Consider the following 12,689-nt stretch of genomic DNA (forward strand, 5'->3'; position numbering starts at 1 on the left):
TCAGGAGAGTCCTATTTCCTGGCGGGGGTCTTGGCAATGTTCTCTGTCTTCAGCCTGGATCGCAGGGACCTTTTGTGGGTGGGTCTCCTTCTACAGGGGGTGGGGTGCTGGTGGCCTGTTGGTCCTGTGGCGTGCCTCCTATCCACTAGTGCCGGCGGAGGTGGTCGGCTTTTCATCAGTTGGCCAGTGTCAGGGGCCCTTTGTTGTGCCACTGCCTCCCTCATGGTCTTGCCCATGTCAGCCAGCAATGGTGACCTGGATGGTGTAGATTTTTGTGAGGGCCTCCCTGATCCCAGGTACTGTCCCTCCTCCAGCCGCTGGGTCTCCTGTAACTTGGCCAGTACCGTGTCCAGGGTCTCCTGGGAATGGTGGTATGCTCCCATGATGTTTGAGAGAGCCTTGTGGAGGGTCGGTTCCCTTGGCCTGTCCTCCCCTGTCCCACAGCTGTCCTCCCAGCTTCCCTGTTGTCCTGTGCCTCTGGCCCCTGAACCGTGTGCCCACTGCCACTGACCCCAAGTCCATGATCGTCCGGGGTTTGTGGGTTTGCCTGGGGTCCCTGTAGTGGTGGACACACTTCTGATTGACGTGTCCTGGGTACTGTGGTGGTGTTTCCTGAGGGAGGAGGCTCTGTGGTGGGTTGGGACTGTGGCAGGGGAACCGACTCCCCAGTGGTCCCTGATGGGCCAGGTTGGTCATCGTAATCCAGGCGTGCAGAGCTGCTGTTATCACTGTGGGCCTCTTCTGGGGGGGAACTGAATGTAGCTGGCACCTCCTCTCCGTTGACGTTGGGTAGGGGTCCTGTTGGGATGCAAATGCATTGTTATTGTATCTGTGTGTGCCATCTTTTGCAATGGGTGTGCTTCCCTTATTTAATTGTAGTTTCCCTGTCGTATTGGCCTTTTGTGATTGCTGATTGTGTGAGCAGGGTGAGTCTCTCTACTGGGCATGCTGTAGTGATGGGTGTCCATACATTGGTGTTGCATGCAGGGCTTGGTATTGGGATGTGTGGGTTGTGATGGTGGGGTAGATGTGAGGTGATAGAGTGATGGGAGTGAGGGTGGGGGTATATGATGCCATGCAGGTAGGGGGAGATAAAGTAGTTTAAAATTTGACTTACCAGAGTCCAGTCCTCCTGCTACTCCTGCGAGGCCCTCAGGATGCATTATCGCCAAGACTTGCTCCTCCCATGTTGTTAGTTGTGGGGGAGGAGGCGGGGGTCCACTGCCAGTCCTCTGTACAGCAACCTAGTGTCTTGAAACCACAGAATGCACCTTCCTTTGTAGGTTGTTCCCCCTTTTCCTGATGTCATCCCTGGTTCTTGGATGCTGTCCCATGGCGTTGACCCTGTCGACGATTCTCCGCCATAGCTCCATCTTCCTTTCAATGGACGTCTGCTACACCTGTGATCTGAATAGCTGTGGCTCTACCCGGATGATTTCCTCCACCATGACCCTCAGCTCCTTCTCAGAAAACCTGGGGTGTCTTTGAGGTGCCATGGATGTGCTGCGAGTGATATGTATGAGGTGATGTGTGGGGTGATTTGTTGGGATGTATACTGCTGTGTCCGTGGATGGTGTATGAGTGATGGTGTTGTGTGCCTCCGATTGGGTGCGTGCTCTTTGCTTGTCTCTCTGTGCTTGGTCTCTTTTTTTTGGTTGTAAGGGGTTGTGGGTAGTGTGGGTGTGTGTTTTATAGTGGTGTGAGTGTGTGGGTGTGGTGTGTGTATGTGTGTCAGGTGTGTGTAGTTTGAATTGTCCAATGTGGTGTTGTTTTGTAAGTGTATGTGTATTCGCGTTGATTCGTGGGTCGTGATACTCTGGGAGTATTCCTTTTGGCGTGACGGTGTGGGTTTTGCTATCACCAGTTTATCACTGACCTTTGGTGTGGCGGACTTGTGTGGGTGTTTGTATTGTGGCGGTATTCTCTGTGTGGGTCATAATACCCGTGGCGGATTACCGCCACGGCCACGGTATCTTGGCGGCCGTCGGCACGGCAGTAGGTGGGATTTACCGCCAGGGTTGTAATGAGGGCCATAGTGTTCCATATTTACAAATTTTACATATTTTACATATTTACATATTTCTTTCTGTCCTGTGTTTATTTTTACCTGCACTACATCTCGCAGCATCAGGTAATGTTAATAATATGCAATGTATGCGTTCCCTCTTAAAATCCCATGAAGAATTGATGAATCCATATTTGCAAGTTTTTAGGAAAGTAGCGCATCTTTGGCAAAAATGGAAAATGTGCCAAAATTCCTACGCCTCCTTAACCCGGGCGTAAAAATGAAACATTGGCTTCTCAATAGAAATCTGACTAACTGAGTCACTTTACACACTGGAATATGTCTATATTTCATATCCCCTGTACTGGTAGTGAGTATGCACATGTGACAACCATGTTGTAGGATCCCTTGACCATGCTGGGACCATGGCACTTATGATTTCATTATCCACTTCAGCAAGGCAATGTGACGTTATGTACTTTTTGTAAGGGACAGACCAGGATTGTCACTTCTTCATGGAGGCAGGGAACCCCAAGTCTAGGTCTGCGTACTTCAAAGGGCAACAGATAAGTATACACATAAGGTAGGTAAAACATGTATTGCCACTTCACATTCCAATATATACTTGTATTCACTTACATTACACTGTCACTCACCATGTCACACATACTCAGGTAAGTACATACACACAAGTAGACTATGCCCACTGTAATGTGACACATAGACATACTGCATACATAACCTCTTACATTCAAGACCAATGTAAATGTGTAGAAGGTGATATTTCACCATTGTACAGTCTTTTACATTGATGCTTAAACATTAGGCTACTTGCGTGAATTAAAATTAATGCAGCACCTCTAACTTTTGGCACATCACTGAACTTGTGTCAGTTGTGAGACCAACTTCAGTGATACTCAACTTTTGGGTCTGATTCGTTACAGCAAGGCTCCCACAGATGTGTCAGAATTTCTGACGCACCTTGGGTCATCGCGCCATGGCGCCTGTATTGTATATACAGGGTATACATGGCTTTGTAATGGATTTCTGTGCATCGTAACTAATTTTGACACATTACTGCTGCAAGGCAGTGGTGCGTCATTTCTTGTAAAGATGTCCCTCTGTGTTTTTACCTCAGACCCATACCCATTAGAGGTGTCTCTCTGTGGTCCAATTGCATTTGCGTCAAAAAATGATACAAATGCGATGCTAAAAAAGTATAAATATGGGCCTAGGTTCCTGAGAGCGGGGCCTGAGCAGGCTCTGCTGATGCAAAGCCGATGGCCATTCTGCCACATGGCTACCACATCAATTATTTTAAGGTCCATCCTTTTTACAGCGAGCCTTCGATGCATATTTTTCCTGTTCAGTACCACCATTTAAATTTTTTTTTTTTATTGATGTACAAGAATATTTAAAGGTTGCTCAAAGGAAAGATACAGTGTCATCATAGCAAGTTAATATCTGTCCAACAGCGTAAGAGACAGTACACATTACGGCATTATTCTTCATGTACTGTTTATCCATTTTTTTACAGAACCAATCAATCCAAGAACAACCATAAAACATCCCTCTCACCCTCCTTCTCCGTTCTATCTATATCTTTCAGGACAATGAGCAGTCAATTTATCAATCTGGTCCACACAAGGCACACTGATACTCCTATTGATGACAGGGGTACAACAAATGTCCCCCCATTTAACATGTCACCATCCAATCAGCCCATGGTTAGATTGTTTAGCTTCAAAGAACTATTGGTCAATATATGTGGTTCAGGGGTTTTTCTTGGTGTGTGTGGTGTGTGAATCATCTGTAGCTTGCTCTTTTAACTTCTCCAATAACATATACCAGGCCTGCTCTATGAGCTACTTCTATAGCCCTGCCCACTTCCCCCTACATTAAACCATGCTTTTCAACCCACTCCACAATTGATTGCACCCAGGTTGCCACAGTGGGGCCCTTTGGCTGTTTCCAATGCATAGTGAGTGCTCATTTGGCTAATAGCAGCTCGAGATCTACAAATCAAAGTGCAGGGCCCTCTAGGTTAGGATGAGGAAACATACTCATAAGCACAGTGTTCAGGGTCTCCAATACAGACAGACTAGTCGTATTCGACAATACCTGTATCACCCAGGACTAATAAGTCTACAAGGAAGGGCATGCCCACAGCATATGAAAGAGGCTCGCATTTAGAAACAGACATTGAGGGAAATATCCTATTAATACAGGATGGCATAAGGAAGGCCCTATTCAGAAAATTAAATTGGACATATTTAAAACATGCTCCCCTGGCTACCTTTTGCTGTTATTCTAAGGCTTGTCCCCATTTCACATCATGGAGTGGTCTGAGCAAGTCAGCTTCGCAGGCAGTATGGAGAGGTAGACGGGAGCTGTCGATCTGTTGTAGAAAATCTCCATAGATTCATCTCACTTGTTTCCCGCAGGTACCTGCTGTATGTAGTATTTGATATACCTCATGTTTCCGGGCCATCTGATGTCGAATGTGAAAGAAAGTGGAGAAGGAGCATAATATGCTCTGATATGTAAGGAATTGCCCAGGTGGTAGAGCACAGTCTGAAAGTTCATTATCTCCCAACTAAGAAACATATCTCCAATAGTAAAAAGATCCATATTATGCCAGGGGTGAAGATATCCCACACGCAGTAGCCCTGCCACTGTTGGTAGGCCCAAAAAAAAAATATCTGACACAAATGGCATTGCCAACCCCAACAACTTATTTGTCCTTGCTAAGTAGGCCCTTGCCACCCTAAGCAGGCTTGTGGATCAAGCACCAAATCAGGTGTGGAGGAATAGAAAATAGTTCACAAGGCAAATCTGGAAGTCTACTGTCTTGTAAAAAAAGAGCCCAGACAGCCACCGAGCCACCCACTGGAGTTGTGCAGCTAAATGGTAACATTTAGGGGAGAGGATCAATTCTCCCACAGATACAGAGAGTTTCAACATAGTGAGGGAGGCCCGGCGCTGTCCAGTGACCCATATCAATGTCACTAAGGAAGAGTCAAGTTGTTTAAAGAGGGAATGTGGAAGCAAGATAGGAGGTTAGTAAAGTAGTAAACGTGTCTGGGTAATACCACCAACTTCACCAAAGCTGCTCAGCCCATTACTGACAGGGGCAGAGAGGACTAGAATGTGATCTGTATTTGGAGCCCACTGCCCAGTTTCCTGTCTCATAGGTCAGTGGGGCTATGTAATACCTGGACCTCCTTGTTACCTGAACCGATTCTATGGTCTAGCTATGGACAAAGAGGGGGCCTACTCACATGATGTAGTGGAAAGATGCAGGAGGTGAACCAATGCACCTTGAGGCGTGATATGGTTGCACAGTCAGATAGGACGTGAACCACTTGGGTAGGTTCATGTTCATATCCAAAACATACAGAAGCAGGTCATCAGCATACAGTAATACAGTGTGTGAGGTGCCTTGTACAGATATGCCCCAAGTGGTTCCAAGCAAGTGTAGATGTGCAGCCAAGGGCTCCATGGTGAAAAGTAAGGGTGACAGTGGACAACCTTGACATGTATCTCTTTGCACTGGCCACGAGTCCTAAAATGCATTTCCCAGTCCTCACCTGAGCAGTAGGGGAGATGTAAAGGATACAAAGCCATCTTCTCCAGTAGGGCCCTATTCTAAGCACTCTATCCATGTGGTCCAATCAAAGAGAATCAAAGGCTTTCTCTAGGTTCAACACTATACTGGCAGAATTGAAAAACTGAGTTGCTGATTCATTTCTGATACGCCACATCCTGCTTAAATTCAGGGAGGTATTGTGGCCCAACACAAAGCCCATTTGATCTTCATGTACTGTAGCAGGTAACTCTGAGGCCAAGTGGCCTGCTAGTTGCTTTATCAAGATATTATAATCTGCATTCAATATAGAGATCGGACGATAAGATGTCAACTCCACTGGTTCTTTATGTGGCTTAACGATTGTGGGGATGAGTGCAGTGTTAGATGTAAAAGGGGGCGCTCAAACAGAGTAGATGGTATAACATAGTTCTGCCAGTTTAGGGATCAGGACTGGAGTAAATTGTGCATAGATTTCAGCTGGCAGCCATTCCATGCCAGGAACCTTATAAAAAGTATCTCCTGAGGAGTTATAGAGGCATTCAGGTTTACACAGGCCTCCAGAGATGACCTGGGAAGAAAGATAGATGTGACAAACCAGTCAAATGAGCCCTCAGATACTGGTGGGGGTAGATGTAGAACTGTTTATAATAGTTGTGGAAAACACTGAAATATGATAGTCAACTGAGTATGGGATCCCACCTCCCTTCCTTTGTGCAGCAAGAGAAGAGGAGCACATAGTCTAGTCGATAAGGAGTAGTGAGTACCACAAGCTAGATTAATCACCCTCATTATAGATAAGCTGAGTGTTCATGGCAGCGGAGGAGTTTCATTGTCTCGTAATAAACAATGCATGTCTTTCTTATTTCCTCTAATTTATCTGGTGAAGAAAAGACTGCATGCTCCAGCTTTGAAAGAGCATCTTCACCTGTCACTGCATCCCTTGCGAGGACCCGAGGGATTCCAACCATCATTTTAATGCAAACTCCCCTTGTGACAATCTCAAAAGCCTCCCATTCTATCAGTAGAGAGGAGAAGGTGCCAGCATTTTCCTGAAAGAATGAAGAAATGTGATTAAACAGAGTCTGGCAAAAAGCTGTCATCCACCATGAAAACTGCCAATCTCCATGTGGGAATGGGGCGAGACAGAGTACCCCATTACCAGAGCATTGTGATCAAAGAGAACAATAGGGTGATATCGAGCAGAGGTCACTGAAGTTTGAAGGGGTGCAGCGCATTGAAATCTGTCCAAGTGAGAATGGAGCTTGTGAACTGAGGAACAAATATTCTCACCACCTAGGGTGTTTGACATGCCAGGTGTCATCCAGGCCCCAGTGATTTAACCACTGTCAGAGCAAACAAGCATTAAGCAGAATAGGGGATTGTTGGGGAGTGTTGAGCGATCCAGATACACATCAAGGACTGCATTGAAATCTCCCCCTATGGCCCAGGGAGCATTGGGCCAATCTGAGAGAATGCTTGTCAATGGGGACCAGTATGTCAATTGGTTGCTATGGGAAGCATAAATTACCCCTAAATTAGAGAGGTGGCCATTATGGAAGCCATGTACTAACACATAAAATCCGTCAGGGTTCAAACAAACCTTTTCAGTCCTGAAGTGGACTCCAGCACTGATCCCCACTGCAACCTCTCTGGCATATGCTGAGAAACTCTTACCCTTTCCAGAGGTCAGGTGTGTAATAAAGCAATGTGTGTCTGCCAATGAAGTGAAGCTGCAGGCACCTTATAGCTTTTTTGAAAAGAGTTCAACCCTGACATTTCAAGTGTTCAAGTCATAGTGGTCAGTGAATTATACAGATTGTCTAGTCATGGGGGGCACTGAGCTGATGAAAACTGTGGTTGGTGTGTGCCAGTGTTAATCTAAGTTGTCAGCTACAATTAACTACAATAGATATATGCGAACAATGATAGGACTCTGCGTGGATGCACCTGTCATCCATCAAACAGATTAGAACTGGGCTGTCCATGATAAACCACAGAAACAAAAACCACCCACCAAACCAACAGGGAAAATAGCACAATACAAATGCATAGAAAGCTAAGGAGTAAGAGCTGACCTTGGCTATGTTGAGTGGAGTCATCCCATTCAGCAGTTAACACAGAATACTGTGAAGGGGAGGGGGGAGAAGTGTGCCTCCTGTGCCATGTCTCAAAAAAGCATACTTAGGGACAAACCCGCTGGTCCACATCCCCCAGCACAGAGAAGCAGTCCTCATCATTCAGCAGCAAAGACAGGGAATCAACACAAGGCAAAAATTCCATAGCCCAGATGGTACACCGGGTACAGCCATAAGCCGCCTAGCCCAGGTCAGCTATAAACTGTGCCAAAAACACCAGTGGTGGAGGCCTGCCCATGCCATGGTCCTACGACGTCTGATCATCTCCTGACATGGCAGAGTCAGACAATAGTAAATGTTGGGATACAGAAAGGTCCCTCATGGATGCTGCTGTCACACTCGCGGTCTGAGACATTGAGGGAATTCCACATCCTGCTGGTCTACGGTGCAATCTTCAGAGTGTGTTTGTTAAACACTCAAACTGCTAGGTGGCCCGTTAAGGAGACAGACACCTACGGGCCCTACTTTTAGAAGGCCTTCACCTAATCCCACTGTGCCCCCGGTTGTGTAAACCAATGAGTGGTTTACCCATTGGAGACCCTTAACTTGGCAGGGAACATCAATGCGTACTTGAGTCCAAGATCCCAGAGTTTCCTCTTGGCCTGCAAAAAGAATTCCCTCTGACGTTGGACAGCCATTGTATAGTCTGGTAAAAACATCACCTTTGCATTGTCTCAGCAAACAATTTTTAGCTCATGCTCTGCTGTCAGGATAGTATTCCAATCCCAGCAATTTAAGAGTTTCATCTTCAAATGTATGGGAGGTGCCCCAGGAGGAGGGCGCCAAGACACTTCTCTGTGTGCTCTCTTGATAACAAAATGTGGAGTGTGGAAGGAGCAATGTCTTGTAATAGCCATCGCTCCATGAAGGCCACTAGCTCCGACCCATCCACACCCTCTGATAGGCCCATGATCCAGATATTATTGCAGTGAATCGCCCCTCTGCATCATCCAGCCTGCTCTCTGCAACTCGTAGATGCTCAAAATTCCCTTGTGTTTGTTCTGTAATGCTTTTAATGGTGGACCAAAGCTCCTTGATAGCCAGAGCATTGGTGTGAACGTTTTCAGAGAGTTTTTTCGGGTTCTCCTGGATGATTGCAATGTGATTAGTAAACAAGTCAATTTGTTTCTCAAATGCCTCTCTCTATTCCTGTCTAGCTTGTCTGCAGTGGCGAGCCCAGCCAACAAGCAGCACCCTCCCCTGGTACTGCAATTCTTTCGGTGATGGTGGGGAGTGTCTCGTCATTAGTATTGGGACTGGGGGAAACTCTTTTGTGCAGCGTGTGTCACTCTCCATCTGCACATACGACTATCTCAAGCAATGTCAGGGCTGGGTTATGCACCCTGGCTAACCCCTCCAGGGATCCAGTCGTATGGGGAGGCTCGATTATGAGATCTGAAAGCCTGCCTCACCCATGGTCAACACTGTTATTCAATCATGGGGGCATGAGAAGGCTTCTCTAAATTAATCTAACTCTCAGGCACCTACAGTGCCCCTGGAATCCAAACACTCATTGGGGTCCCCAGAATAAGCCACTTAGACCTCCCAAAAGGAGTCAGTGAAAGCTTCCAGGCTCACCAGTTCAATGTCTGTCCCTGGAGGAACTACCAATTTCAGTGCATTGAAGACAGAACAAGAGTCGTTTAGCAGCAGTAGCAGTATAAAGAGGGGGGTAGCCAATCTCTTTTTAGGCCAACAGGGAATCCATTATATGGCCGGGAGGGTTCCACAGCAATCTTCACATCATAGCTCCCCATCAGAGTGGCACGCACCCCCCCACAGTTCTCTCCCATGTCCAGCTCCTGCATTGGGCATCAGTGACCCAATCCAGCTGGTGTCTGTGTCCCAGTCCAGTCAGGAGAGTGGCAGATAAAAAGGAGTGTCCCTCGGTCCCCTACCACAGCACCGCCACAGCCTGGTCCACCACAGATGTTCCTCAGCCCCTGGAAGCCACTTTTAGCCACTGTGCGGGCTCAGCCTACCAACATCTGTATCCTGACTGTGGCCTAGGCCCCATGCAGTCCCTGATTCCAGGATTTGGGCAGCACTCCTGTCACCACCCAAGGTGGGGGACAGGGCCAGCAGTGACAGGTAGCCCTGTGAGTTACATAGAGTGGTGTGGGGGCATGCAGTCTTGCACAATTATGGCAGATTACTGCAGAACTTGGGAGCTCTCTCAACTTGCGTCTGCCATGCTAGGCTGCCAAGCCACGCCCCCTCCTGTTCAGTATCACCATGTTAGGCATGGTGATGCAAGGCAGGAAAAATTATCAATGGCCTACTTGCACATCTGAACATATTTTTGGTATGTCAGGACTTTGCTTTGGAGATTTCCTTCACAAAAAACATATTGCAGTGTTGCAAAAGAGGTCCTGCTATGCACATGAATGCACTTCTGCCAAGCTATTGAGGACCTCTGGTGTTGGCATGCATTACCATACCAGATGGAGAAGGGGCAGACCTCTGTAAAACCAGAGGTGTTGTAGGTCACCCACTTTATTTTGAGTGATGTCTTATGATGTACTTTTCAAGGATACTCCACAACAGCCATCAGAGGTAAGTAGGTGCTCTATGTACCTACACTTATCAAGTATTGAATGCGGGGATTGCTGTTCATCCACTATAGCGTCTGTGGATGTAGGGACGGTAACTCAGGTCACACAGAAAGAGAAAAATGCCATTAATGATTGTTTCTGTGCAGGAAAGTATCCCTTTCTGGACATAAACAATCATTCCTGCAATGCATACATCCATGGACCATGGGGCAAGGGTGCTTGCGTTGGTGCTAAGCAGCAGTTTGTGCTCCAGCCCAGAGGAAAGAACAGGGATGTGTCATATTCCTATAAATACGATGCATCCCTGCTCTTTCAAAATGACATGGTGCAGCAGGCTGGCTTGCAGCTCCACGCTGCCTCATTTCTTTGTAAATAAGTCCCAGGGTTTTGCACCAAAAGTTAACACCTTTTAAAAGAAGGTGTTAAAAGGAGAAATGTTTTCATTTCTCCTTTGTTTTTCGACTTTGCATGCATACTGCACTGTGCAGCACACATACAAAGAAGGAAAAGTTTTAAAGTGTGTCTAAGCATAGTATTTTGTACTGGAAGGCTACCCTTCCAGACCAAAACCTATGGTAGATTCACAAACACACCATTGCACCATGGCACAAAGATGTGTGTGTGGCACAGCAGCTAAAGATCAGTGGCATTACTAGGGATAGGGGAGGAGAGAAACATATTTCTCTAAATGTGGTGCTCTCTTGCTCTTGATCCTGGCAACCTGATATACCTCCCTAAAAAAAAAAGGTTGTCTAGAGATTTTCATTTCATTAGAGAAGTAATTTAGCTTGAATAGACATTGTTGATCTAGGCCAATCTTTTCTAGACAACATTTTTAAAAATGGGGGATGTGTTGCATTGATGGTGTAATATTGCAGGGTCCATGAGACCTATTTATTTCATTTTGGTATCAAAACATAGGCTTTGGAGATCAAGTAGCCTTACAGACACAGAAGATAACTCCTCAGAGCAACCCTTCCACCATTTTCCAAAATGGCGGCTTTCATAGAGGAAGAAGAGACATATTGAAATGAAACAGATAATAATGTTTTTTATCCTTTTATGTATAAACCAAACAATGTTTATGATCTGAATATTAAAAGAAAACATGTTTATCACTCCTGTTTTAGACACATTTTCATAGTTCACTTTATTTATTTGTTCCAGAAATCGCTTGTGGTACATTTGCAGAATGTTGAGCATTTGAGAAGAGCATATTGACAGGGACATTTTTTTGTTGCACAGGTTTTGCAAGCACATGTACATGTACTTCTGTGGGTAGATGTTTAAGAAATTTTGTAGATTTTAGTACCCCATCAATATCTTTTCAACCAAATTCACGCAGATCTTTCTCTACATATGCAGGATCCAAAACATTTACACATCTTCTGCTAAAGTAAAATTATTTTTTAATGTGTCCAAGCACAGAATATGACGTCAGTGTAAGGTCACTTAGTAAGACTGATCTCTTGAAGTCACTGTACAGAAGATCATCAAATGTGTGACAGTCAAGACTCGTTTCCGCACATTTTTCTTCGTTTTTAAAGTCACATTTTTCTTCTGTCTCAGCAAATCCTTTAAAAAACTTCACAGTTTCAGCAGTTAAAGCTGCAATCTTTGTTCCAATTTGGCTCATAGGTGGTCATTCCGACCTAGGCGGGCGGCGGTTGCCGCCCGCCCGTCGGAAGCCGCCTGAATACCGCCCCGCGGTCAATAGACCGCGAGGGGTATTCTGACTTTCCCGCTGGGCCGGCGGGCGATCTGATTCAGATTGCCCGCCGGCCCAGCGGGAAAGCGCCTTCCACATGGAAGCCGGCTCGGAATCGAGCCGGCGGAGTGGAAGGCGTGCGACGGGTGCAGCAGCACCCGTCGCGCTTTTCAGTGTCTGCATCGCAGACACTGAAAAGCCTAGTTGGGCCCTGTTAGGGGGCCCCTGCAGTGCCCATGCCATGGGCATGGGCACTGCAGGGGCCCCCAGGGGCCCCAAGACGCCCGTTCCCGCCGGCCAGGTTCTGGCGGTAAGAACCGCCAGAGCCAGGCCGGCGGGAAGGGGGTCGGAATCCCCATGGTGGCGCAGCATGCTGCGCCGCCATGGAGGATTCCCCAGGGCAGCGGGAAACTGGCGGGAGACCGCCAGTTTTCCCTGTCTGACCGCGGCGTTAGCGCCGCGGTCAGAATGCCCTTAGGAGCACCGCCGGCCTGTCGGCGGTGCTCCCGCCCCCCTTGGCCCTGGCGGATTGTATCCGCCAGGGTCAGAATGAGGGCCATAGTGTCATCGCCCGTAAGAACATGTGCCTTGATAAGAACACTGGGGATCTCTGGGTCAAGTTTCTTGTGCAGAATATGAAGTGGGATTAAATGTGTCTTCTCGCCTGTTCCGTAACATATCCATTACTTATGAACAT

This window comes from Pleurodeles waltl, chromosome 7, assembly GCF_031143425.1.
Source record: "Pleurodeles waltl isolate 20211129_DDA chromosome 7, aPleWal1.hap1.20221129, whole genome shotgun sequence".
Taxonomy (NCBI): domain Eukaryota; kingdom Metazoa; phylum Chordata; class Amphibia; order Caudata; family Salamandridae; genus Pleurodeles; species Pleurodeles waltl.